Raw genomic sequence first — 26,201 nt, 5'->3', positions numbered from 1 at the left:
AACCAAGGATCGCCTCAGAAGTAAAGAGAGATAGACAAGCCTACAATCAAGTCTTGAAAGATAGGAAGAACATACTTAGGGACTAGGCTTGGGAGGCTCTTCATTTAGTCTCAGTAAACAATGACAGCGCAGGTTTCTGGAAGGTAATCAGAACACCCTTTTTATCCAGCGATACTAACCCTACTATAGAGTCAGCTATCCCGGAAACCCGGTGGATAGGACATTTTACCCAGGTATATGGAGGAGCTGAAACCTCTGTAGGAACTCAAGTTTTTAGTGATCCTCTTCAGTCTATCTCCTTAGCTTTCACCCTGGAGGAGGTCGAAAGGGCTTTACTTGCCAGCCGGGGCAGAAAGGCTCCTCGACCAGACGGGTCCCCATTGACTTGTTTAAATCAATCACATCTCTGTGGGGGCCTCTTCTTGTCCAGGTCCTCAACACAAGTTGTAGTGTTGGACCCTTACCGACCTGGGTTGAGTCTGTAATCGTTCCTATATTTAAAAAAGGAGACAGAAATGATCCAAACTGTTATAGACCAATTTCCTTTTGGATTCCATCACGAAGGTTGCAGGTCGGGTCATGCTAGAGCATTTACTTGACTGGGCTGACGCTAACTCTATTCTATCCGACCTGCAATACGGATTCAGAGCCAGACTAGGGACAATAGAACAGGGCCTGAATCTCTCCTTATTGGTGGGCAAATACACCAGGGCCAAGAAAGGGAACTTGTTGTTAGCCTTTGTGGACCTCTCAGCCGATTTTGACTGTGTGGTCCACTCGAAATTATGGAAATTGTTGGGAGATCTGGGGGTTGATGTAAATATGATTTATTATTCCGATGCCAAGGCACGCGTACGCTACGGGGTAAAGGGCGAATGTACAGCAGCTTTCCCGATTAAGAGTGTAGTAGTAAGTTTATTGTTTGATTAATTAAAATCATTACAAACCCCTCCAATGTCCATAAAAACATAGTAAAAATATCATTACATTTATAAATACACCTAATTTTGACATGGTTCAATAATTATATAAAAGGATATATGTTACTTTTTATTAAAACTTTGGGGACCTTTTGGAAGAGATAATTGTATAGTATAAACCCCAGTGTTCCAAATTTTTATATTCGTGCACCACTATTTGCGACCTGCTGCTAGACGCTGGTAAGCATGCTGTCCGTTCATTAATGTTATTGGTCGGCTATTGACAGGTGACTTTGATCCTGCTTATTTTGTTTACTCTCCATCAGCGTTAAACACTCTCTTCTCAGGTCCTTTCTGGATACTGTTTCAATAGAAGAGGGATTCGTATAATAATGTAACTGGCCCAAATCTTTAAAAAAGTTGTACACATATCTCAGCCAGGGAATCTTCATGGCTCCTTCCAATTTCAATATGTATGAAATTATGTCTTTGTTTAAATTAGTCTGTGGTTTTGTCCAAAGGCTGTGCCATAATAGCACAGGTGCAATCCTAATGGAGTCAGTAATGAACTGAATACCCAGTTCATCATGGCAGACACATCCTGAAGTACTTTTCGGTACAGCTAAAATGTATTTAAGAAAGGAGTTTTCAACTATCTGTATAGGGGAAAGATCTGCAAACCCCCATATTTCACTCCCGTAAAGTGCAGCAGAATCACATTTAGCCTTATATACTTTAATTCGTTCTGCTGGTGGTTGCTTGCCAAGCTTCCTGGCGAAGATAGTGAGTGCAGATGTAGAGCGTAAAAGGGCTAGTTTTTAAGCAGCCACTGCTTAAACCCAGAAGTCATTCTGGGAAAAAAGGATGCCCAGATAGGGGAATTTTTTTGTATCCTCGATCCTTTTACCTTCAATAAAAATATTTTTGTTAATCCTGAAGCCTGTGTCACAGCGCATGATAAAAGTTTTAGTGGAATTGACCCTTAGACCCAGGTCTTTCATAAAAAGGATAAAGCTATTCACGACTCGCTGCAATCCCACCCGAGTACGTGCCATTAAAACAGCTTTGTCTGCATATAATAGGGCTGGTATTGGACACCGTTAATCTGAGGAAAGTCTTGGTTACCTTTACATAGGGCTTCTTCCAACCCGTTTATCTATAAATTAAAAAGAAAAGGGGCCAGGACACAGCCCTGCCTGACACCACTGGGTATTCAGTTCATTACTGACTCCATTAGGATTGCACCTGTGCTATTATGGCACAGCCTGTGGACAAAACCACAGACTAATTTAAACAAAGACATAATTTCAGACATATTGAAATTGGAAGGAGCCATGAAGATTCCCTGGCTGAGATATGTGTACAACTTTTTTAAAGATTTGGGCCAGTTACATTATTATACGAATCCCTCTTCTATTGAAACAGTATCCAGAAAGGACCTGAGAAGAGAGTGTTTAACGCTGCTTGACACCCAGAGAATGACAATAGAGATTTTAATAGAGATTTTAACGCCCTCGGTCCTTCATCATCAATTAATTTTAACAACTTGTAATATTCAACCCTATTTGTCTCTCGTCCCAGGAGCCTATGATAGATTTTATTAACTCGCTTTAGGCTGGGAACATTCCGTAGTCTAGTTTCTTCGCTGTTATGAATGATTGGTCACATGATCTTCAACTCTGCCTTTGTGATTTCATTTCCCCTCAATCTACGATTCATGTCATCTTATTTTGCAAGTTTTATTCTAGTGATAGGCAAATGTTTCTAGTCCCTTTTTTACGGAGATCTGGATTACGACAATGTCGCCCGGCACTGTTACTTTTACAGTTATTAGCTGATGCAAATTCTGGTCTGAGAATGTTATCCTTTCTAAAAGTGCTCAGTCAGAGGAAATCTATGATTATCTGAATGCTTACTTTGCACGGTACGATGTCTGAAATTTTAGGATTTACATTGTAATTTCTTTTTAACTTTATCTTGTATAATGTTATTATCATGGTTTTTAAGAAATTAGTTTTGAATGAATTGTTTGTATGCTTTTATGATTGCTTTTACAATCGAATAAAGCTTTCTTGATTGATTGATTGATTGATTGATTGACGTTGCACTCCAATCTTCCCTACTCCAATCCAAAACAGTCTGACCCACTCCAATCCAAAACAGTCTGACCCACTTTGATCCACCCCACTCCAATATGCCCAACTCCAACCCAAAACAATGTGCCCCACTCCAATCTGCCAAACCCCAATCCAAAACAATCTGCCCCACTCCAATCTTCCCCACTCCAACCCAAAATAATCAGCCCCACTCCAATATAAAACAATCATCTCCACTCCAATCCAAAACAAATAGCCCTACTTCAATCCAAAACAATTCTGCCCCCCTCCAATCTGCCCTACTCTGTTCCAAAGCAATTTGCCCCACTCCAATCCAAAACAAACTGCCCCACTCCAATCCAAAACAATATGCCCCACTCTAATCTGCCCCACACAATCCACTCGAATCTGTCCCACTCCAATCTACCCCACTCCAATTCAAAGCAATCCAATCAAAAACAGCCTGCCCCACTCCTTTTAACCCCATTTGTATCCCCACCACTCCATTCCACCCCACCCCACTCCAATTCAATCCAATCCACCCCACTCCAGTCAAATCCACCCACTCCAATCCAATCCACCTCACCCCAATCCAATTCACATCACAGCAATCCAATCCACTTTACTCCAATCCAACCCACCCGATCCACCCTGATCCAAACCTATACATTCCAATCCAATCCGCCCCAATCCAAACTACCCCACCCAAATCCAGCCAAATCCAATCTTCATCACCTGACCCCAATCCACTCTTCCCCACCCCAATCTATCTCATTCCAATCCATCCCACCCCACCCCAATTCAGATCACCCACCTCAATCAAATCCACCTCAATCCAATTCACCCCGGTGCAATTGAATCTACTCCACTCGATCCCACTCCACGCCAAACCAATTTACCCCACTCGATTCCACCCAGTCCACACAACTACATCTGACTACAGTCCATCTCTCTCCAATCTAATCCACCTCATGCAGTCCACCCACTCCAACCCCACTCCACTGCAGTCCAATCACCCTACTCTACTCCAATCCAACCCAATCTACCCTAATCCAATCCACCACAGTTCAGTCTACCCCACTCAATAAATCCATCCGGCCCACCACACTCCAATCTGATCCAATTCCCCACACTCCAGTCCAGTCTAGTCCTATCCAACCCACCCACCCAAATCAGTAAACCCCCCTTCAATTCAGCCAAATCCACTCCTCCAATTTAATTAACCCACTCCAAATCACCATACTCTAATCCAATCCACCCCATCCAAATGAGATGCAATTCAATCCAATATACCCCACCCCAAATCATCCAAACTAATCTAATCCATTCCAGCCCATTTCACTCCCCCAATCCAATCCAATCCACTCCATCCAGTCCATCGACTCAAATCCAACCCACTATACCCCAATCCATCCACCCCACTACCTCAATCCACTCCAACCCACTCCCCCTACTCCACACCACTCTACCACACTGCACTCTACGACTCTCTCTGCAACTGAACTCCGCTTCCCTTTATGACACTCTACTCCCCATACTCCACTCTACAATACTCTACTTCAATATATTCAGTCCATGACACTACTCCTCCCACTCCACTCTAGGACACTACAAGCCACTAACTTTTATCCCTGGTGTACAACATGACAAAACCACATAGCCAAAGCTAATAGCTCTGGACCTATTGGCTTTGCCAATGCTTGTTATATGTAATGTAATGTAGTTGAGCTTATATAGCGCACAGCTACCCGCAGTGGGTGTCCCGGCGCTTGCTTAGGGAACCCGTCCTGATATTACCCTGTGTGATAGCCCCAGCGGGTATCCACAAGGTGAAAGTCAGGCATCCCGCCGCGAGGGGCTGTTGTGGAGATTAAGCAAGCTATTGCCCAGAGTCGCAGAGTGTGAACCCGTGAGTCGAGAAGGCACCGGAGCGAGAATTATCGAGTCCATGGAATTTTTAGCCCAAGACCCGCCGAGGCGGGGAATTGAACCCTGGTCCAGGACCGATCTCAGCTTCCGGGTCTGCCGCCTCTAACCCCTGAGCCACACTTCTCCTTCTCTTATATGTATGCACTTCTCTGGCTTGCCAGTTAACCAGGGATGGCTCCACCATGAGAGCGGAGGAGCCTAGCCCCACCACCTAAATTTCCCCCAAAAGCCCAAGAGATGAAAAATAAATTGCTAATAAAGTTAATTTATTACCATTTTATTTTTAATCCCCTTGTCCCGAACCGAGGGTGGGAGGGCTTGCAGAGTAATGGCATCAGGGAGGAGGGTGGGCTGCCTGGGCACTTTTCAAAGTGTGCATGTCCCCTTGGCCGGCAGTCTTGGAATGGCCAGCCAGACATGCACACTTTGAAAGCCCTAACCCAGCTGTCCTGGGTTAGAGCAAGTGCAGGGCTCCAGTGTCCTCTGGAGCGGGGAGAGAGGCTACTCTCTCCAGTCCTGGTGCTCTCTCATTCTTGTAAGAGCAGTGCCAGGATTGGTTAAGGTTGGGGCCCGCGTCAGACTCCAGCAGCAGGAGGAGGACGTGCAGGTAGGATGACACTGTGCTTAAGGTAAGTGTGTTTTTATTTATACCCACCACCCATATGCCCGCCTCACAACTTCCGATAGTTGCCAGCCGCGACTGCAGTTAACTGGGACCATGCTGAGTAAAAGAAATAAGATGGGCAGAATACAGAGATGGACAGAGATATAAAGAGGACAGTACAGCAAGAGTCATGCATATATGGAGAAGAAGGTAGCGATAGAGATGAAGTAGAAGGACCTGGGAGTTAGGTAGAGAACCAAAGTAAATAGAGAACGGTGAGGAGCCAGAAGGATATATACATCCAGGTAGAAAGAGGAAGATGTAGGCAAGTAAGAGAGGTTGAAATATGGGAGTAGCATTCAAGTGTGGTAGAGAGAGGGAAGCGGACATATTTAGAGAGGTAGAGGAGTGAAGTACTCCAAGTGGTGAGGTAGAGAGCAAGGTAATGTAGAATAAGAGATTAATTAGAAAGAGGAAAAGGCAGCAAAGAGTAGAGGTAGATAACTTGAGGAAAAACAAAGATGCACACAGAGCAAAATGAGAAGATGTAAAAAAGAAATGGGCAAGGTAAATAGAGTAGTGAGAAATGAGAAAGATAAAGGAAGGGTTGCAGTGCAGAAAGAGAAATGTGGTGCAACCAGAAAAGAGAAAGTTGAGAGCTATACATGAAATGGAGAAAGAGGTGAGGTTTATACAGAGGTAAGAAGTTGCGAGTGAACAAGATGGTTAAGTTGAGCTTTCTATAAAGAAAGAGGTTGAGAGATATAGCTGAGGTGGTGGGACGGAGAAGGTCCAGAGAGAGATATGTGCATGTGAGAGAGAGAAAGTGACAGAAAAAGACAGAGGAGTTGATGATAGAGAAAAAGAGGTAGTGATAGAGAAATAGTGGTAGCCAGGAAGGAGTAAGATATTTACAGAGGTGAAGGAAAGGGAAAGAGGTAGAAGAAGATACAGGGGAGATGGGAGGTTGAGTAATGAAGTAATGAGGTTATCAACTGAGTGGTTAGGTAGTGAGAGAAAGCAGTGGGTGGAAAGAGGTGAGGTAGTCAGGGGGATGTGGGATGGATAGAGAAAAGAGATAGAGAAGTGAGGGGAAGGGTGAGGTAGAGAAAGGGCTGAGGGAAGTAGAGATGGGTTAGGTAGAAAAGGCATGGAGAGGGAGTGATAGAAGTGAGATATAGAGATGAGGTTGTGTGAGAAGTAAAGTAGCTGGAAGAATGAGGTCAAATGGAGAAAGAGCAGAGAGGCACAGAGAAATGGATGCGGGAGAAAGCTGATATAGAGAAAAGGGATCAAGAGTGTAAGATTTAGACAAGGAGAGTGACGGGGAGAAAGGCAAGACCATGAGAGAGCAGTAAAGGAAGATGAAATCGAGTGAGGTATACTGGATATACTCAAAAAAGGTGAGCTAGAAAATGATGAGCTATAGAGAGCGGAGAGTGAGAATGAAGTTACATATAGGACAGATAGAGAAGTAAGGTAGAAAAGATGAGGTGAAGTAAAAAGAGAGAAATTATACAGAAAGACTATTTATCAGATTAGAATTGCCACCGAGTGCCTGAGGGTTAAGGCTGGGCAGGCCCCTAAGGAGAAGATGTATTATGTTGTAGTGTAACACAGCAACCAAAGTTACTCTGCTGCATTACACAATGGGCAGAAAGCATTCCAAAACCTTATTTAATTAAATGTCCTGTTGCTGCTCACTACACAAATGCAGACACATGAAGAAGCTGCCTAGCACCAGGCACCACCTTTGCCTCATGGTCTAGATGTGTCTGCCTTTTGTATAGCGTATGATTTGTCGTGGAAGCATATTTTTTTAATAGAAAGTCCTATGCATGGGCTAGTCTTAAACATTCCACACATTTTAGGGATGCTGCACACATGCAATTTGTGGAATATTTGGAGAAATGTAAACATTTTTTCATATCTGCACCTGCTTCAAAAAAGCCAGTTTTTTAAAAACAAAACCTAGTCGTTCTATCTTAGTAGATCTGGCTTTGCATCATAAACTATTGATGCTCGCGCTAATCTGCCCAAGTTACATCCAAGTAAAGATCACTTGACTGAAAGTTTACAACTCAGAGCAAAGCGTAATTTGAGCTTGGAAAAAATACACTTTTTGGTGCAAAGTACGTACTGTAAATATCCTTGCAAGCGCTTGTGCTGCTTTGACTCACTTTGTGTGGCCAAAATCCTTAGTAAATTTGAACCTAAGTCTCAATTAAGAATTATCGGCTGTCAAAGTAGAAAAAGAGGCTGTATTATATGGGGAAATTATTATGGCAGGAATTTCGACTTAAACTAGCTTGACCAGTGGCCCTGTGGAAGGTGAGACTCCTGGGCAATCGCCAACTCTGCTCATGCTTTAAAATGTCTCTGTTCATTCCTGCTGTAGCCTTCACAGTTGAACAGATCCAAGAGTCTGATGCTACGGCTCTTATGAATGACTAAATACATACAAATAAATCAAATTAGTAAAAGGTTAAGCAGGTTGATCAGGACTTCAAAGGCATTGGGAGTAAAAATGAACTTCTGACTTTTTGTAGTTTCAAAAAACTGCAATTATTTCAATTCATTACAGCTTTATTCTCAAAATCTGTATGGACCATCTGTTGTGAATTCACTATTTGATAATATGACTCATTGCAGTTATTACAGATGTTACATTTAATGTAAATAATGAAAAGCAGTATTATTTCAAGGAGTAGGGCGATTAGGAGTTAAAAGAGGGTACGCCGAAGACGCGCTTATGTTCGCCAACAGTGTATTTTATTCCTGTATACGAGTGAGAAACCACGTCTTCTTTGATGATGTGGTTACATTTTGTACAATTTAGACAACGGAAATGTTAATTTTTCGTTGCTAACTCGACATTGTTGATGGTATTTTCATAGTTGCTTGACAATTAAATCGTTCATATTTCCCTCCTTCTGAATATGAACATCGATGGGTCTTTCAATTAGTTACATAAAGATGTGTACAAAGGAAAGGTTTTCCATTCTTTTAAATATCTTTTTGACTGTCTTTAAGAGTAGGTCAAACCAAATATTATAATTTTCAACAAATCTTTGAATCATGTCAATGTTTTCCAACTTAATGTTCTCTGAGACAATTTGGTAATGTATTGCCATTTAGCGATATTAGAATACAATTGGAATCAATCAATCAGAATTTGTATAGTGCAACACTGTCCCCCAAAGGAATCTGGGCCATGTGTGTGCGACATCTCCATTGAAGAGCCGGGTCTTGAGTTTTTTCCTAAAATCCGCCAGGGAGGATGCTGTTTGAAGAAGGAGGAGTAGGTCTTTTCAGGATTTGGCGGCTATGTAGGAGAAGGAACGGCCCCGCTGCAACTGATGAGTGGGGTGTGCACGCAGGCTAGTGAGGAGGAATGCAGATGTATTGTGGGTAGGTGGAAGATCAGTCGTTGGTTGATGTATGCCGGTCCTTGATCATGCAGAGCTTTGTAGGTGTGCATGAGAATCTTGAGCTGGCATCTTTTCTGGATGGAGAGCCAGTGGAGGTTTCTGAGGTGGGGGTGATGTGGGTCCATTTAGGGAGGACCGGGATGAGTCTGGCTGCAGCAGTCTGTATGGTCTGAAGTCTTTTGAAGAGCTGAGTATAGATGCCGGCGTAGAGAGCATTGGCATAGTTGTGGCAGCTGATGATGAGGGCACGAGTGATGGTCTTTCTTGTGTTGACTGGGATCCAGCTGAAGATTGTTTTTTTTTTTTTTTTTTTTTTTTAAGTTTTTATTTTTCTTCACCAAAATGAGCACAGTTAAACTTACACTTAGTACATTTTGTCAATTAGAATATTTTGCTTGAATTCTGACATATAAGTTCCATCTCTGGCGACTGCCAAACAGATAATAATTTCAACCAAATTAATTTAACACCTTGTTTTAAACAATAGGGGAATCTGCCACAAACAATAACGATGAATAACAGACCAAAAATAAAGGGAGATTTAAAATCCCCATAATCTTCTCAACCCCACCCCTAATCATCCTTTCTTTGCATCTCTTTCCATTTACTTAATGGCTCCCATATTCTTCTCCCCAGGCGTCTTCCTCTCCTCCCTTTTCGAGCATATATTTTTTCCTCTATATTATATGCATACAGCGTATTTGCCAAGCAATTTTGCAGTTTTGGAGGATTTTTATCGAGCCAAGCCCTAGCTATTGTCAGTCTGTAAACAGCCATTATTACAAACAAAAATTCAGCATACTGATCCTGCTCCCGTTCAGACACACCTAGCATAATCCAAGCTGGTGTAAGAGAAATCACAATACCCAAAGACCTTGCTAAAAACCCCTCTATCTCTTTGATCAATGTTTGTAATTGGGGACATGTTGCAAAAATGTGTATGCTATCTGCTTCCAGCGCATTGCAGCGGGGGCAATTAATTCCTCTATTCCCACCCCATTTTGCTATCCTTGCAGGCGTAAAATACAGAAAATATTATGTTTTATAATGCTGAGACTGCAGCGGGGCTGCACTTAATATTGTACATCCTAGATTCAAAGAATCGAAGAACAGGTTGCTTTCAACTCCCAATTTGTCCGCCCATTTCTTACTGAATTTGTCTAAGTCGTCCTGCTTTCCTTTCAACAGAGTTGCGTAAAAGGACTTAATTGTGCAATCCCCCATCAGCTTTATTTTCTCCATTATTTCTATTTTGTTAAAGCCTGCTGGACCTCCCACTTTGTTTTAAAAAAAACTTCTAATCTGCAAGTACTTGAAAAAACCCCTGTTATGTATACCATATGTGTCTCTTAAATCTGAGAATTGTTTAAAGCCATCCTGAGAGAACAGATCACCTATTTGCGTGATCCCACTTATTGCCCACTCTGATTAACAACAGATCACTCCCAGCGGAAATATTTGCCGATCAGACAATGGCAGAGAGACATACCTATTATACCTCCCCATCTTGACTTTCTTTAAAAAAGCATTCCATACCGTAACTGCCGCCATAACAGTTTTAAACCTGGTTCTCTTAAAGTAACTATAATCTGTACATTTTAAAAAACAATTATAAGCATTTTCCCCTAGTGCAACAACGTAAACCTCAGTAGACATATTATGCATTCTTACATCATCAATGTTACCCCCAATAAGTCCTTGTATATATTGCAAAACAGTAGCCATATAATATAAGCGGAAATCTGGTGTACCCCAACCTCCTTTTTCCCTAGGGAGTGTCATATATCTATAGGCCCTCCAGGTCTTACCGTGTGCCCAGATAAACCTATTACATATAGCCTCTATACCATTGAACCAACTGGCTTCAAACAACAAAGGTATAGCCCTAAAAAAGTACAAAAATTTAGGTAAAATCATCATCTTGATAATGTTTGTACAACCTACCAATGACAAGTGCAGATTGTTCATTTTTTCCAGATCCCTTTTAACTTGAGCTATCAAAGGATCCATATTCTTTTTAACAATCTTATCTACTTCTGCTGTGATTTGTACCCCTAGGTAAGTTGCCATACCCGTCACTCTGTCATCATTACATATTACCCACTGGTTTTTGACAATCAGAGTTTTAGTAATGTTCAAACTGTATCCTGAAAACTGACCAAATCGCTCAGCTTCATCTTCAATTGCCCTAATGGCAACTGTAGGTTTTGCCGGTCAGGATGGCGACGTCGTCCGCGTAAGCTAACGACTTAAATCTGCAACCATTTAGAACTAACGGTGGAATCTGATCATTGCTTTCCATCTTTCGTATATAGGGGGTCGAGATATAGAGCGAAGAGCAGAGGCGAAGAAGGACAGACCTGCCTTGTGCCTCTCTGGATATTAACTGCTGATGAGTAACCTCTATTGACTCTTATCTTGGCCATCGGGTTTATGTATAAGGTTTGCAGGGCCTTTATGAATCCTGGGCCTATACCGTGCCAGCTCAAAACTTCCCACAGGTACCTCCAGGAGACCCTGTCAAACGCTTTTTCGGCGTCAAGAAACACCGCTGCCATCGGGTCTTCTAGAATGCTTGCTACATCAAATGCGGCAATTACTTGTCTGGTATGCTGAGTTGTTCCCTTACCTGGAATAAATCCATGCTGAGAAGAAATAACCAGTGATTCGATTACCCTGGATAACCTTTTTGCCAGAATTTTGGAGAACACCTTAACGTCTGCGTTCATTAGAGTAATGGGGCGGTAAGAACCCGGGGCGTCTGTGGGTTTGCCCTTTTTTGGTATAACAATTATGTCTGCACCACCCCATGATTCTGGAGCAGACTCACCCTTTTGTGCTAGCAACATCACATTAAACATTTCTTTTAGGAGAGAGGGTTGAAAGATTTTGTAGAATTCTATCGGAATCTGGTCCGGACCCGCAGCCTTCCCAGATGATAAATCCCTCAAAGCCTCATTCAGTTCATCCAACTGAAATATCTCTTCCAACCCTTTTCTGTCTGCCTCTGCTAACCCTGAGGGCTCTATCTCACTCAAATACGTCCTTATATCCTCCTCTCTTTCGTGACCATCTAATGTATAAAGCTCTGTATAGAATTGTTTAAAAACCTCTCTGATCTGTTCTGCATCCTTAACCTTAACTCCCTGAGAATTTTTGATCTCCTTGATATCAGTCATCCCATCCCTTTGCCTAGCTCGCACAGCCAATATGTGACCAACTCTTTCGCTAAGCTCATATACCTTTTCTTTATTTGCTGTGTATCTCTCAACAGTCTTTTTTGCCATCCCATCCATAACTTCGGCTTTAAGAGCAACTATCTTTAATAATATCTGCTCAATTGGAGATTGTGTATGTATGGCTATCATAAGTTCTTCCTCTGCTTCTATGATTAGTTTATTATCTTGTTCCGCTTTTGCCTTCAACATTCTTTGAGCCTTAATAACATAGCTCAGGGTTTCTCCTCTTATTCCGGCTTTAAAAGCATCCCACACTATCCCTGGTGATGATGTACCTCTGTTAATCTCCCAGAATTCCTTAATCCACTTACTCATTCTTTCCCTATAGCACTGATCCTGGAGCAGCGTTCTATCAAAAGTCCATTGTCTTAGCTCTTTATTTCTCCTTTGCCCAACTATTACGGTTAAAACTAACGGGCTGTGATCTGAGATGATCCTCGGTTCCCTATCTATTCTTGCTCTATCTATCAGTCCTCTCGTAATTAAAAAATAATCCAACCTAACCAATGTCTGATGAGGGGCTGAGAAAAAAGTACTCCCATCTAGATTTGGATGACAATTTAACCATGGATCTTCCAGCGAGTTATTCCTTACCATATCTGCTAAAGCTCTATAAGTCCTCTTTTTCCTCCCTGTGTATTTCCTACCAGGATCTAAAAAACTACTATCTACGTCATGAATATTCAGATCACCGCAGAATATAATGGGCTCCGGCCATTGCGCCAGTTCTGCGTCTAAAAATTGGAAGATATCTGGATCATCTCCTGTAGATCCATAGACCGAAACAACCGTAATGGTTTCCCCCCTGAAAATTAGTTCTGCTATAACCCATCTGCCCCACTGATCCTCCATCTTCCTCTTAACCAGTGTATCCTGTCTCTTACCCAAGATCGCCACCCCTCTCGTCTTTGTGTTCTGATTAGTTTTCGTTAAAACATTAAAACCGAGCTGGTCCAGTAAATAAGCCTTAGTACCTTCAATGTGTGTTTCCTGAAGGCACACTAGGTCGGGTTTTAGCGATTTTAGCAGGGAAGCAGTTTTTAGCCTCTTATTTAGCTCATTGAGTCCACAAATATTAATTGAGACTATTCTACAAGCCATTATATTTCATCGTTTCTCCTACTTTCTGTATATACCTATGCCGGCAGCATTCAATGGACTTCAATATTTCCTTTCCCACATTTTTTATTACTACTCTATTGTACAGCTTGCCCCACACATCTTCTTTTACTCTCCTACGTGTACTGTGCTTGTGCCCACCACCTACGTGCATGTTTACCCCCCCCCACCTCCCTCTGCCCCCCTCCCTTTAAAATCCCCCCCCTTGCTACAGGCAAATAGGCCAATCCTGGCCTATGTGTAGCCCCTGTAGTCTGCAGAGTCACTACTCTCTCCTATCCTGTTCTCTCATCTGTTGAACATATCTGTGTATACTTTTATTTGATGTTACCACCTACGGGGTCTTTGGTGGGCTGCTTGAAGGGGTTCTTGGTGGAGTTCTGACTCTGCTCTCCTTTCCTTTGTCTAATTCCGTGATCTCTGCAACATACTCCGCTGCTTTTATCTCAGACGTAAACATCTTGGTGTACCCTTTCCTAATTACTTTCAGCCTTGATGGGAACAACAAATAAGCCTCTGCGCCTTGCTTTGGAAAGGGACCTATCATCTGCCTTAACTTCCACCTTCTTTCCACGGTAACATGGCAAAAGTCTGGCCTAGAAAAAAATGTATTTCCGTCAGCTGTCTTTCTGGAATCAGGTCTAGCCTTATCAATTATTTCTTGCCTTGCTAAGAAATTCCCTAGAAAAACCAGCATTGCTCTTGGTAGCACATTCTCTTGCCCCCCCCCGGTTTTTCTTAACGAACAGAGGATATCTATGGGCTCTTTGGACTTCAATATCCCAGTGCCATTTTGATTCTGGAAAGGCTTCTTTTAATATTTTGACCACATATCCTCTGGGATCCTGCCCCTCCCGTCCTTCCTCCAGTCCCAAAAGTCTTACATTGTTTCGCCTTTGGTGATTTTCAAAACTTTCTAGCTTCCATTGTAGGTCTTCCACCACCTTTCCTTGTTTCGTTTTAAAAGTCTGCCATTCTGTTACCTCATCTTCCACTCTACTAGTCCTTTCCTCAATTTGAGTTACTCTCCCCTCGACCTCTTCCTGCTTTCTATTTACTCTTCTTAGCGAAGCTTGAAGTTTTTTTGTGTCTCTTTTTGCTCTTCGGCTTTCCGCTCTTGCCTCGGACTGCATCTGTTTCAAAGTTCCAAACAGCATTTCAAGAGTTACATTTTGAGGTTTTGGCCTCCCGTCCTTTTCTCCCTCCTCCTGGTCATTTTCCTGATAGGTCTCTGATGTAGCAGAATAGTCCCACGACAGTTTCTTGCTCATACTATTTCTAGACCCTCTTCCGTCTCTTCTGCCTCCAACTCTCTTTTTCTTTTTAGACTCTAGATCCCTGGAGCCTTTACTTGTGTCAGAGTCGGAAGTCTGATCTGTGCAGCTCCCCTCTTCCTCAATTTCAGGTTCACTAATATCTGTTGTATCCGACCCCTCATTGACTGAAAAAAATTCAGGGGAACCTCCCCTCGTGCTTCTATCTTCTCTTCCACCTTTGCCATTGTCCCGGTCATACTGGAGCACTTGCTGATCTCTCAGGCTCTGGGTGCTTCCCCAGCTTGGATCGGAACGCTGCAGAGATTTATTGCATGGTCCTATCTCCACACTTAACAGCGCGTCTAGCATTTGAGTATTGTTATGCCTCTCTAGCTGATCTATCGCATTACCCTCGTAGCCGGCATTCTTTACTCCCCCTTCGCTCACCTTCCTCGTTCCTGTGCTCTGCGACGCTTGATGCGTGCAGTCTCCAGCAGCATTGAGTGGTTACCGAGCAACCGAGACTTCGACGCTTGCGTCCTCGCGGTCTGCTGCTACCTCAGCTCCCGCGTTCAGCCCGTTTGTGATCCGCTGAGCTCCCGATTCCATCTGTGGTGCCGCCGGTTTCCCGCTCACTGCACCAGATTGCAGAGGGTCGATCAGCTGCAGCTGTACCAGCGGTACCAACGGGGGCGCTTTAGGGGTGAAAGATTCCGGTAAGGTCGCCTGCCGCATCTGCTCCTTTGCGGTCACCATATGCACGCGATGGGTCTTTCCTTCTGGGTCCAGCGCTGACTCCTTTGCAGCCTTGGTTGCTGCTGAACGGGTCTCTGGTTTCACTTCGTTTTTTTTTTCCTGCCTTTCAGTTTTCTTAAGCAGGGTGCTCTTAGAAGATCGGATAGAATGCTCCGTTTGTTTCTTTGTGGCAGTGGCTGGCACTTTTGGAACTGCGCCTTCTCTTACTGCTGCTGCTGAGCCTTTAATCGACCCTGATGCCACTGGCTTGTCTTTTTCCTTGTCTTTATCCTTATCTTTGTCCAGCTTACTTCTTTGGGACATCTTAAAGGGTACTTTGGCGCCGTTAAATACACTTCTCCAACAGCTAAGCCAGGCTTCCCCCGTCCTTGTTGAAAATCTCCTCAGCCAGCCTGGGTTGAATACTCCTGCCGTGCCATGAGATATTAGGTTAGCCAAAACCCACATCCCCGTATTCACAATTCCTTTCGCATCCTAGGATAGGAGAGAGGAGATAAGCGACTTTCCTCTACAGAGCTACGGCGGCCATCTTGCCCCCCGGGATCCAGCTGAAGATTCTGTAGAGCATGCAAAGGATGTGGAAGCAGGAGGAGGCGGCTGAAATGACTTGCCGTTTCATGGTCAGTTAGTTGACTAATATGATGCCTCGCTTGCATACATGGTCTGGTGGTGTGGGTATTTGTCCAAATTCTGCTGGCCGCCAGCTGTGGTCCTATACTGTTGTATTTTTCCTGAAGATCAGCCCTTCTGTATTGTTGGAGTTGTGCTTAACCATTACATGTAATGGGGTGACCTTGTAACCCTCAGAACCTGGGTGGGTAATAGAACTATTAATAATGGTTCTGTCGGACCGAAATACACACTGATATAGTATTTCTTATTGCATTACTTAGAGAATCTGTCCCTGCGCGGGTACCAGGATAATAGTATCTATACCAATATAAACAAAGCACACTGACCAAAGAGGAAATAAAGTTTTAGTCATATATTTCCATCATATCTGAATCATGTTAAATCATTAATTTTGCTGTCCAACAAAAACACATACAACATATATACCACATACATTTTGTGCAAAATTGTTATACATTTAAAAACAACATACATTGATGTCAAATCAAACGGTTCTTTGACAAAGCCAACTATAATTGCAATAAACCAATAGGTACATCAATTAATTCTTGGGTCCTAGTGGGTATTTGTATAGTTGATTCATGGAAAGAAGGAATGCGTTGACGTTTCGACCCTGGGGGGGCGATGCGCTGGTTGTGCTCATCAAGGGCGGGTCTTCATCAGGACTGAACAATGGTTGGACAGCCTATGGGCATAATAGACATGTGTCAGAAGTGGGTCAGTGGTAGTATGCGCAACTGATGAGGGCATAGACATTGCTCACCTTAAATTAACCTCGGCTCCTCTTGGAAACCTGGTCCTGTATGATTAGGGTTGCTGGTCAGCTGACTCAGTCAACACAATAGTCCTTCAACCTATAATTGAGTTGTGCTTAAGGCAGCTGTCTATCATCCAGTTGACTATATTGGACATGGCATTACAGAAGTTGATTCTGATGGTGGAGGGATCTTCAGTGAGTGAGAGGACGAGTTGAGTGTCGTCTGTGTAGAAAATTATGTTGAGGCCATGGGATCTGATGATGTCTCTGAGAGGGGTCATGTAGGTGTTGAACAAGGTGAGGCTGAGAGATGATCTTTGGGGTATGCCGCATAAGATCTCCTTGGATTAGGAGGTGAAGGGAGGCAGCCGGATGCTCTTTGTGCATTCTGTGAGGAAAGAGGGGATCCACTTCAATCAATCAGGATTCATCAAACACAGCTAATCATCCAATAGGGTATCGCAGGTCCCGGAGGCTTATTCAAACAGCCAGGTCTTGAGGGCCATTAAAAATTCAAGTGAGGTGATTGTCCGGAGGTTAATGGGGAGACTGTTCCAGGTCTTTGCGAGGAGTAGGATCGTCCTCCACTTCTGCTTTGGTAGATGCAAGGAGTAGAGTCCCTCGAGAGTTTGATTCTCACCCATGATTTTTGGTACAAGGACTGGATCGCTCTTAGCAGGGATGGTTTGATGTTTCATTGAGCTAGTTTTTTCCACAAAATAGTGCGATCTACCCCATCAAACGCTGCCGAATAGTCAATAAAACAAGCGAATAGGGGGAGACTTTTGCGCGACTGCGCTTGGTGAGCCAGATAGGAAAGTGCAGTAATGTTGTCTACTGTGGCGGAACCAGGTCTAAATCCGGTTAGGCAGAAGGGGAGTAGGCTTTCCTCACTCGTCCAATCTGCAAGATCCCTCAGAATGGCACTAGCGTAGGCTTTTCCCTCGATGTCCATGAGGGCGATCATACAGTAGTTTGATGGATCTGTTTTGGGGCCTTTCTTGTGGATTGGATGTAAGAGTGAGCCTCTCCATGAATCTGGCACGTCTCCCGAAAGCCAGTATTCGGCGTACAGGTAGGTCAAGGTTTCGGACCAAAATTCAACATTCGCTTTAAATAGGTGACCCGGGAGCCCATTAGGGCCCGGAGCGCTGTTTTGTCTGATGTTTTTTAGGATTTTAGCCACTAGCGGTTTTCCCGGCGGAGCCTTCTTTATGGTAAAGGAGTCTAGCTCTTCGCTTACTATCGGTGCATCATTTTGCTGATTGTCCGGTCCATCTTTGGTATAAAGTGCTTTTACATGGGCAACCCAGATGGATGCCTCGAGGGAATTTTCTCTGTGGTTTATACCTCGTCCGAGGTTGCTTAGGTAACTCCAAAACTCTTGTGATTTCCCGGGGCTCAGCAGGTCAAAAATGTTCAGCCATTGTGCTTCGCAGTGATCTCGTTTTGCTGCCCACACCTTCTTAGAGTGGCTTTTTGTGGCTTCTTGTAATTGTTTTTTATTTAAACTTGTGTCGAGTTTACGGAATGCTTTTCGTTTCTTGTTCAGTTGTTTAGCACTTATTTTAATTGTTTCGTTATACCCATATGCAGTTGGAGGGTGCCATTGAGTTGTTCTATCTGAATCCCCGCGAAGTGTCGCTGCCAGGGTCCCGGTGATACCGTTCCATGTTGCAATTGCGCCCTTCTTCTGTTCACTCGGTGGCCAACCTATCCATGAATTTACCCAGTTGTTGAATGTGGTGGTTGCAGTATGCCCCCATTTGATTCTACTGGGCAGCTTTATCAATTCTTCGCCGTCAATTGATCCCAAGCATTCTAGCCTGTGGCGAGTGTTCACTGTTAGATTCAGCGTGATGGTTAAGGCGGCATGGTCGCTGCGAGGGTGAACTGAGAAATTTGACATTAGGGCTTGCAACTTGTCGCTTAAGCTGATGTAGTCAATTGTCGTTTGGTTGTTATACGTAGGACCAACGATGGCCCCCGGGCTGTTCTTTAGATGAACGGAGTGTGCTGTCACCAGTTTGTAGGTTTTTAATAGGTCATTCAATGCGATGGTGGCCCCGGACTGATGACTTTGTCTGGTTAGCGCCCCTACGTTGTGGATATTAAAATCACCGAGGATAATGCATTCTAGTGACGGAAATTGGAGCAATAAGGACTCTAAGTGATTTGATGGCATGGATGAGTTGGCTATGGGTCCTTGCGGATTATGATAGATATTAATTAGTAGAATTGAAAAGTTTCCGTTTATCGAGTTGCGGCCTTTCAGAATGCCTGCCTGAAGGGTATCTGGAAGATTGTTTATTTCCGCAAATTCCAGTTTCAGCGAGTGCTTTATATAGATGCATGTCCCCCCTGATGGTCTTCCAAAGATGTTGATCTTTTTTGCTGGCTTGCCATATTCTGCATATACTCTTAATGAAAGGGGTTGAGACAACCAGGTTTTTGTATGCAGATTATGTCAGCCGCCTCGATAAATTTCACAGCGGATTCGTTTTGGAACAGCTTTTTGAGTCCTGCCACATTCCAGGTCAAGATTTTCAAACTGTACAAGGTCAAGTTTTGTTTAAGAGTTTCGGTTGCTCGTTAATCACATGGTGATAGAATTGATCTGTGTCTTCAGGGTGATACCTGTTAGGAGCTAGGGTTTAATGCTAACGGCAACCAAGACCAGTCTTTGCTCGCGCGCCCCTCTGTTACGCATGAACGTATACCTTGACTCAAGTTAGTTGTTATCTTGATTGGAGTTCCATTAATTAGTCCAGTGTTTATACTGCCTTTGGTTCCCCTAAAGGATGCACCCCGCTTTTGGCACGTGAGTGGAGGAGGTATTCATGGATGGATACCCTCCAGCTAACTGTTCCAGATTTTCCGGCTGAGGTTGCGGGGTGATTTTTTTTTAAAACATGGGGTATTTTTGCACGGGCTTGGAATTTATTTTTGTACCCCAGCTTTCCAGTAATGTATGATGATTTTTCAATGCCTCGGCCATGTCCGAGTTGGTAAAAGTCAGCTCCGTTGTTTCGTTTTTCTCCTCCGGATCTGGCGGCAGGAAAGAAATTGACTCAATATCTGTGATTTTTGTCCCTTCCAGCCCTGGGATGTTTGCACAGAGTGTTAGGAGGTTACTACGAATGAGGATATCCCACTTCCCCTGCGAAACATAGTCAGGATACAGCATTATTTTCCAGTCCTGAGATTGTGTATTGTTTGATTTGTAGGCAGGGTCTGCATCCTTCCACATTTTTGCCTGGCCGTCAATTAATGGGGGCTGTGCCGCCCCAGATTGAAGGGCATTTTCCTGCTTTGTTGTCCATATTATCTGCTGGGAGGCCGCCGTGGGTGGTAAACGGGGCGGGCCGTTGTTAAATGGCCTATTTTCGGCATACTCAGATTTGGTTGCTTCAGTTGGCGCCTGGATCACCCGGCGCGTCAAGGTCGTTGATTGAGCGACGGGCTGAGAGTTTGTTGAGCACAAATCATAATCATTTAAAGAGGCTTGGTTCGCTTCGGCCTTACTTTGTCCTTGCGAGTTGTTTGCCTGATTTTGTATTGGCAATGCGGGAGGTGGCTGAGGAGCTGCAAGGGAAATCAGCATCGGCCGATCTGTTACTACATTGACTGTGCGTGATGCTTCCGAGATAGGCTCCGGTATTTCTTCCATGTTGGAATTTACTCCCAGTTGGGAAGTGTGCTGACTCTCAATAGTGCCAGACATCTGATTATCAGGCCGTAGCCATTGCCGGATGGATTTGAAAGCGTAAGATTTAGTTTTGTTCGCCTTATTGAGTTTCTTTAATTTTTTCTTATTTTTCCTAGATAGGTTTTGGAGTTCCGGGCAATTTGGTTTAATAGTATACAGAGAGTCTTCATTATTAGCCTGGTTCGGGGTAGCGTTAGTTCTGCTCACATTATTCGTTACTGGAAGTGCCCCACAGGCGATCTTTTCTCCTTTATAAATTTCTGTACTTCTACTTTGCAAGTTTGATGGACCTTGTGTATTTGAGGAAACACGGGCGGGATCCTGTGCGGTTGAGATCTGATTCTTGCTTACCTCATTCTTAAGGTCCTCTATTAGTGTGGTCATAATGTCTGGTATTTTTTCTAAGCTGTGCAAAATTGGACTACTGCTACATGGCTCTAGTTTGTAATGTGTACTGTCCTGTGCTCTGCGGATCAGGGAATTCAAATGATCCAGTTTGGAGTCAATCCCGGTGATCAGGTTTGGAACAGTTTGTAATATATTAATCTGGGCATCAAGCTTGTCTGCCTCACTGATCAGTGTTAGATGATTTGTGATAGGCGGGGGCTTCTCTGCCCTATCCGTGCGGCCACTCGCTGACATTGCTTGCTGGGCCGCATTGTCTCGTTCCGGGGTGCTCCATCTCGATAGATTCAATGACTGATTTTGAAGGGCGGCCAATATTTCAGGGGTTCCTCCTTCATTGGCTATCTGAATACTATTGGGAGCATCAGGCGTGTGAGCGCCATTTACCGGGGCACTTCTTTCATTATCTGAAAGTTTGCAGTTTGATGCATGAAGCTCCGATTGAAGTCGTGCCCAGTTGAGGGGCTTCCAGTTGTTGGTGGAGCGGGGCTATAGTTCTAATCTGAGCGGGCTTTGGTGCAGCCCTGTCTAGTGGCTCTGATTTGGGGGGTTTTCCAACCTGGAGCGTGGTTATTATTGGCGAAAGAGATATACCTGGTGCCCGGGTAGCTATAGGGCTAGCTATAGGGCTAGAGATCTGCCCATCCTCCAGAGCTTTATTAGTTAGTGAGTGATTGGGAGGCCTCGATGGTTCGGCTAGGCTAGTTGCTTTGGGGCACAGGAAGCTTCTTATGTCTCTGTTTCCTGGAGTCCCTTTAGTGTATTCGTTAGCAATGGACCTGCGGGGGTCGGGGGTGGGAACGATGTCAGTGCTGGAAGCACGGTGGGTGGTCCCGGGGACGTCGGCATTCCTCCGGTGACTCCTGATGATCCTGAGAATTCCCCATCCCAATGCCCCGGCCCTAGCCCTGGGTACGAACCCCCTGCTCCAGGGGGATAGAAAAGATTTGCCTTCCTCCTGGCTGTTCTATGGGGGCGAGGCTTTTCCTGTTGTTGTATCAGGGTCGAGTTTCTGGTCCTCATTATTTGCCCTGATTAGTTGTCTTTCCTAATTCAACCACTTCGGTGGTGTCGCAGCTGGGCACAGGGTGTGCTCCTGCAGGAGGATGGGCTGCGGCCTTGATGTTACAGGTAAGGTGGGCAGGTAAGGTTATCCCTGCCCCTTGCCTTTGTCGCACGCTGCTACTGTTCCCGCGGCTGTGCAGCTTCTAATCAATCCTGCTTAATAGCGCGCCGGACCGCTGCCTCTATCCCAGGGCTGCCCAGAGGACTGAATTAAGGCTTTAGCCTTTTCTGCGTGTGCACCTCCCCAGTCCCGGCCAGTACCAAGCACCACGCCTGCCGCCTTGGCGCTAACTCATCGGCTAACTCACCGGCTCTCAAGTGCACCTGTCTCCTAGCTCCTGGGTCCTGGCTCCTGATTCACAGCGACTTTCTCAGCCCGTTGGCGGAGGAGCTGGTAGGGGGGCTGAGCGCGACAAGGTGAGGCCACAGCGGTGTTGTTATCGCAGCGCTTACCTCAGCGCTCACACTCGCCTGCAGCTGATGCTCGTCTCGCGCGTTGCCAGTCGGCTTGTGCTGCTGCAAAGACAGATTAAACTACTTCAATAAAGCTGCTTCGACAAACTGGTAGGTCTGGAGGAGAGGGCCAGGTGCTGTACTCGGCGCAGTTCTCGCGGTGCTCCTGCCTCCTGGCTCCTGGGTCCTGGGTCCTGGGTCCTGGCCTCCCCGGGCTTTCTCGATCCGTCAGCGGTGGGGCTGGTGGGAGGCAGTTATTATAGCGCTTAGATCAGCGCTCACACCCGCCTGTGACTGCTACACTGTGCTGTGGCTGCTGTACCTCACGCTCTTGTCTGAGCGGCTGCACCACCACCGCTGAGAAGAAAAAACGGATCCAACCACCCCTGTCTCCACGGACGGCAGGGCCAGCTGCCAAGCCAGCAAACGGCAGGTGGGTCCCAAATTGCAGGTTGCAGAGGGGGGGCTCGATATTCCGCCAGTGGGTTCCCAAACCCGGTGGCAGGTTGCTGGCAGCGGTGCACTCGGGGAGACTTTATCTTACTCGCTAAAGCCAAAGTTCTGTGGAGCTGCGAGGCAATGAGGCTAAAGACGCCCCAAGATGCCGAGGCACCGATAATGCTGTGCTGCGCTGTTTGTGCTGGTTTATTGCCTTGTTTACCTCGTGGTGTTTAAATCAGCAGATGGAGACGAGTGACGGGTGGAAAGCCGAGGGCCGGCCGGCCGACCGGCAGCCTGCTTTCCTTTCCCTTCCCTTCTCACTACGGTGGCTTTTCCGCTTCCCTTCCCTCTGTGGCAGCAGCAGCAGCAGCACTGCACTCGCCTCGAGGCAATGGCGTTCTAGCGTTCTCTCAATTCTGCTCTATAGCTCCCTCTAGCGTTCCTTCAGCCATCTGGACTGACTGACCCTGATGCCTGGCAACCCAGAGAATTACAGGGCCGATGTGGTGGAGTCTTTCAACCAGCATGTGGCGGGATACGGTTTCAAAGGCTGCTGAGAGGTAGAGAAGGATCAACGCTGCTGTTTCTCCTCAGTCGGGGAGCGTTCAGATGTTGTCAGTGGCTGCAATGAGAGTGGTTTTTGTTCTTTGATTGCTGGGAAAGCCGGATTAGGAGGCGTCAAGTAGCTGGTTTTGCTCCAGGTGTTTTATGAGTTGATTGTTGATGATTTGTTCCAGTACATTCCCTGGGAATGAGAGCAGAGAGATTGGCTGGTAGTTTTTGAGTTCGCTGGGGTTGGTAGAGGGATTTCTTGAGCAGTCGTCTGACTTTGCTGTGTTTCCAGGTGTCGGGAAATGTTGCAGTGGTAATAGAGATGTTAAGTAGGGTGGTGAGTTCCTGGACAATCCTTTGGTTTCCGAGGTTGAAGATGTGGTGCAGGCATGGGCATTTGGGAGCCCCTGAGTGAATGGATTTCATGGTAAAAGTGGTGCCCTGGGTGGGAAGGATGTTCAGTTGGTCTGTGTGTGGGTCTTGTCAGTTAAGGTGGTAGGGTATCTGTTGAGGAAGTCGGTAGGTGTGGTTTGCATTAGAAGTTTCTGTATATGGTTGCAATTTTGTTGTGGAAAAAGTGGGCATGGTTGTTGCACAGCTGCTGTGAGGATATGATGTTGTTTTCTCTGGCAGCTGGATTGGAGAACTCCTTAAAAATGTTGAAAAGTTTCTTGGTGTTGTTGCCACTGTTTTCAATGCGTGCAGCAAGGGCTGTCTTCTTTGTTGCCTTCAGCAGGCAGTGGCAGAGGTTGAGTGAGGTCTTGAAGGCTACACTGTAGGAGGTGTCCTTACTTGTGTGCAATATCCTAGCCAACTGTTTTCTGTCCCGTTTTGCTGTTCTGAGTTCTTGGACACTTAGCTGAATGGGGATGTTGTGGATCTGTTGATGAGGGTGCAGTGGGAAACAGTGTGGAAAGCAGCAGAAAGGTCGAGGAGGATCAGAGCCACAGTCTCTCCATGGTTGAGGAGGGTTCTGATGTCGCCTGTGGCAGTCATCAGGGCAGTCTCAGTTCTGTGGTTGGCACAGAATCCTGATTGGGAGGCGTCAAGTAGGTGGTTTTGTTCCAGGTATTCTGTAAGCTGTTTGTAGATGGCCTCCTCGAGTACTTTGGCTGGGTAGAGGAGCAGAGGGATTGATCAATAATTTATAAGTTTACTGGGATTCTTTAGGAGGGGTCTGTCCTCTGAGTGTTTCTATCTGTTCAGAAAGTTTGCTGTGGTGATGGAGGGGTTGATGATGCTGGTGGTTTCCATGCTGATAGGTCAGTCGGAGGTTGGGAAGACAGTGCGGGCAGGGTTCAGTAGGTGCCCCAGAGTGAATGGATAACATGATAGTGGTGGAGGTCTGAGTGGTGAGCGGGGACCAAGTGGTGGTCATTCGGCTGGTGTGTGCTGTTGAGGTTGAGAGCAGTGGGTTGGGGGTCGACATTGTTGTAGATGGTGGCAATCGTGCTCTGGAGAGAGGTTGTTGCAGATTTCTTGAGAGGTGGACAGTGGTCTCTGTGGATACTGTGTTGGAGAATCCATTGACTATTTTGAAGAGTTCTTTCATGTGGTTGGCCGCTTTGTCGATGTGAGTTGTGATAGCTGTTCTCTGGGTTTTGTTGATGCGCCGGTGGAGGTTGCTGAGGGCTGCTTCCTGAGCGGCTCTGTCGAAGGAGTTTCTTGTGGCGTGCCACTGTTTCTCACGTTGGTAACAGTGGTGCTTGTTGGTTCTTAGCCCTGAGGTGTACCAGCTGTTTTTTTTAAGGTTTTGTTGGGTTTTGCTGGTTTCATTGGGGCGACAATACCTCCTGCATGATAATTTGCCTTTACAATACTGGTTTTTTTCTTTTTCACAATGTGCAAGTGTGTGTCAAAATCACTTTCTTTAAGAACAATTTTTACATCCAGATAAGGAATCGCGTTTCCACACACTGGTGTGAATTTTACCACATCACATATAGAATAAAAGTGCTCTATATAATTTGGAAATGTGAACAATATACCTTCTCCGCCACACACTAAATGATTCCTCAAGGTGCACAAAATTATGTAATATTTGTAAATTACAATTTGTACCACACCATGCTTTAAATATATTAACGTACTCCAAAATGCACTACTGGTGCAGACCGCACCTTTACCACTCTCCTCCTGAATGGGCGTGGCTCATTTGCTATACTTGTTCTTTGTGAAACACTTGGATTTTTCAAAATGCCTAGGACTTCAGTGATATAACATTGATGGCTGTACCCTCACTCTGAAAATTCTTCCAGAACCATTGATCATAATGTTGCACAGGAAGTGCTCTGGCAGGCTGAGAGGTTGCATAATGAGTTTTAGTTGACTGTCAACCACATGGCGACAGAAGTGGAGTAGGTTTTCTTCCCTGAAAGTAGGAACTTGAGGTTCCACATGCCAGGGGAATAAAGCAGACCCAGTGACAAGTGTAAGTGTCTCATCAAGCCTCATTGATTTCCACTGAGTGCTCAGTGTCAATATCAGGGACTCAGTACGTATAATTATCTCAAGTATGAATCCTGTTGGCGGCTGAGGTGTGAGGAGCCTGTCCCTTTTCAAGGACTTTTTCACAGGAATAGAATAAAAGCTGAAGCATTCTAAATTATGGGAACTGTGGCTTTTCTGAGTGACTTTTATTTTTTAAAGAACGTTCAGCCCGTTTGCGCGTGTACTTCTGATTTCCTGAGAAGAGATGTCAGCACCCGTTGGTAGAGCTGGCTGGTATCGAGACTCATAAGCAGCTGGGTTTGTGTTTTATTAAGTGCCATGGGGCAGAGTTGGACATCCCTATTGAGCAGTCTGACATTTCTAAAAGTGCTGGTGGGACAGGGCG

This window comes from Lissotriton vulgaris, chromosome 8 (assembly GCF_964263255.1).
Source record: "Lissotriton vulgaris chromosome 8, aLisVul1.2, whole genome shotgun sequence".
NCBI lineage: Eukaryota > Metazoa > Chordata > Amphibia > Caudata > Salamandridae > Lissotriton > Lissotriton vulgaris.
Note: the sequence above shows the minus strand (reverse complement) of the source record.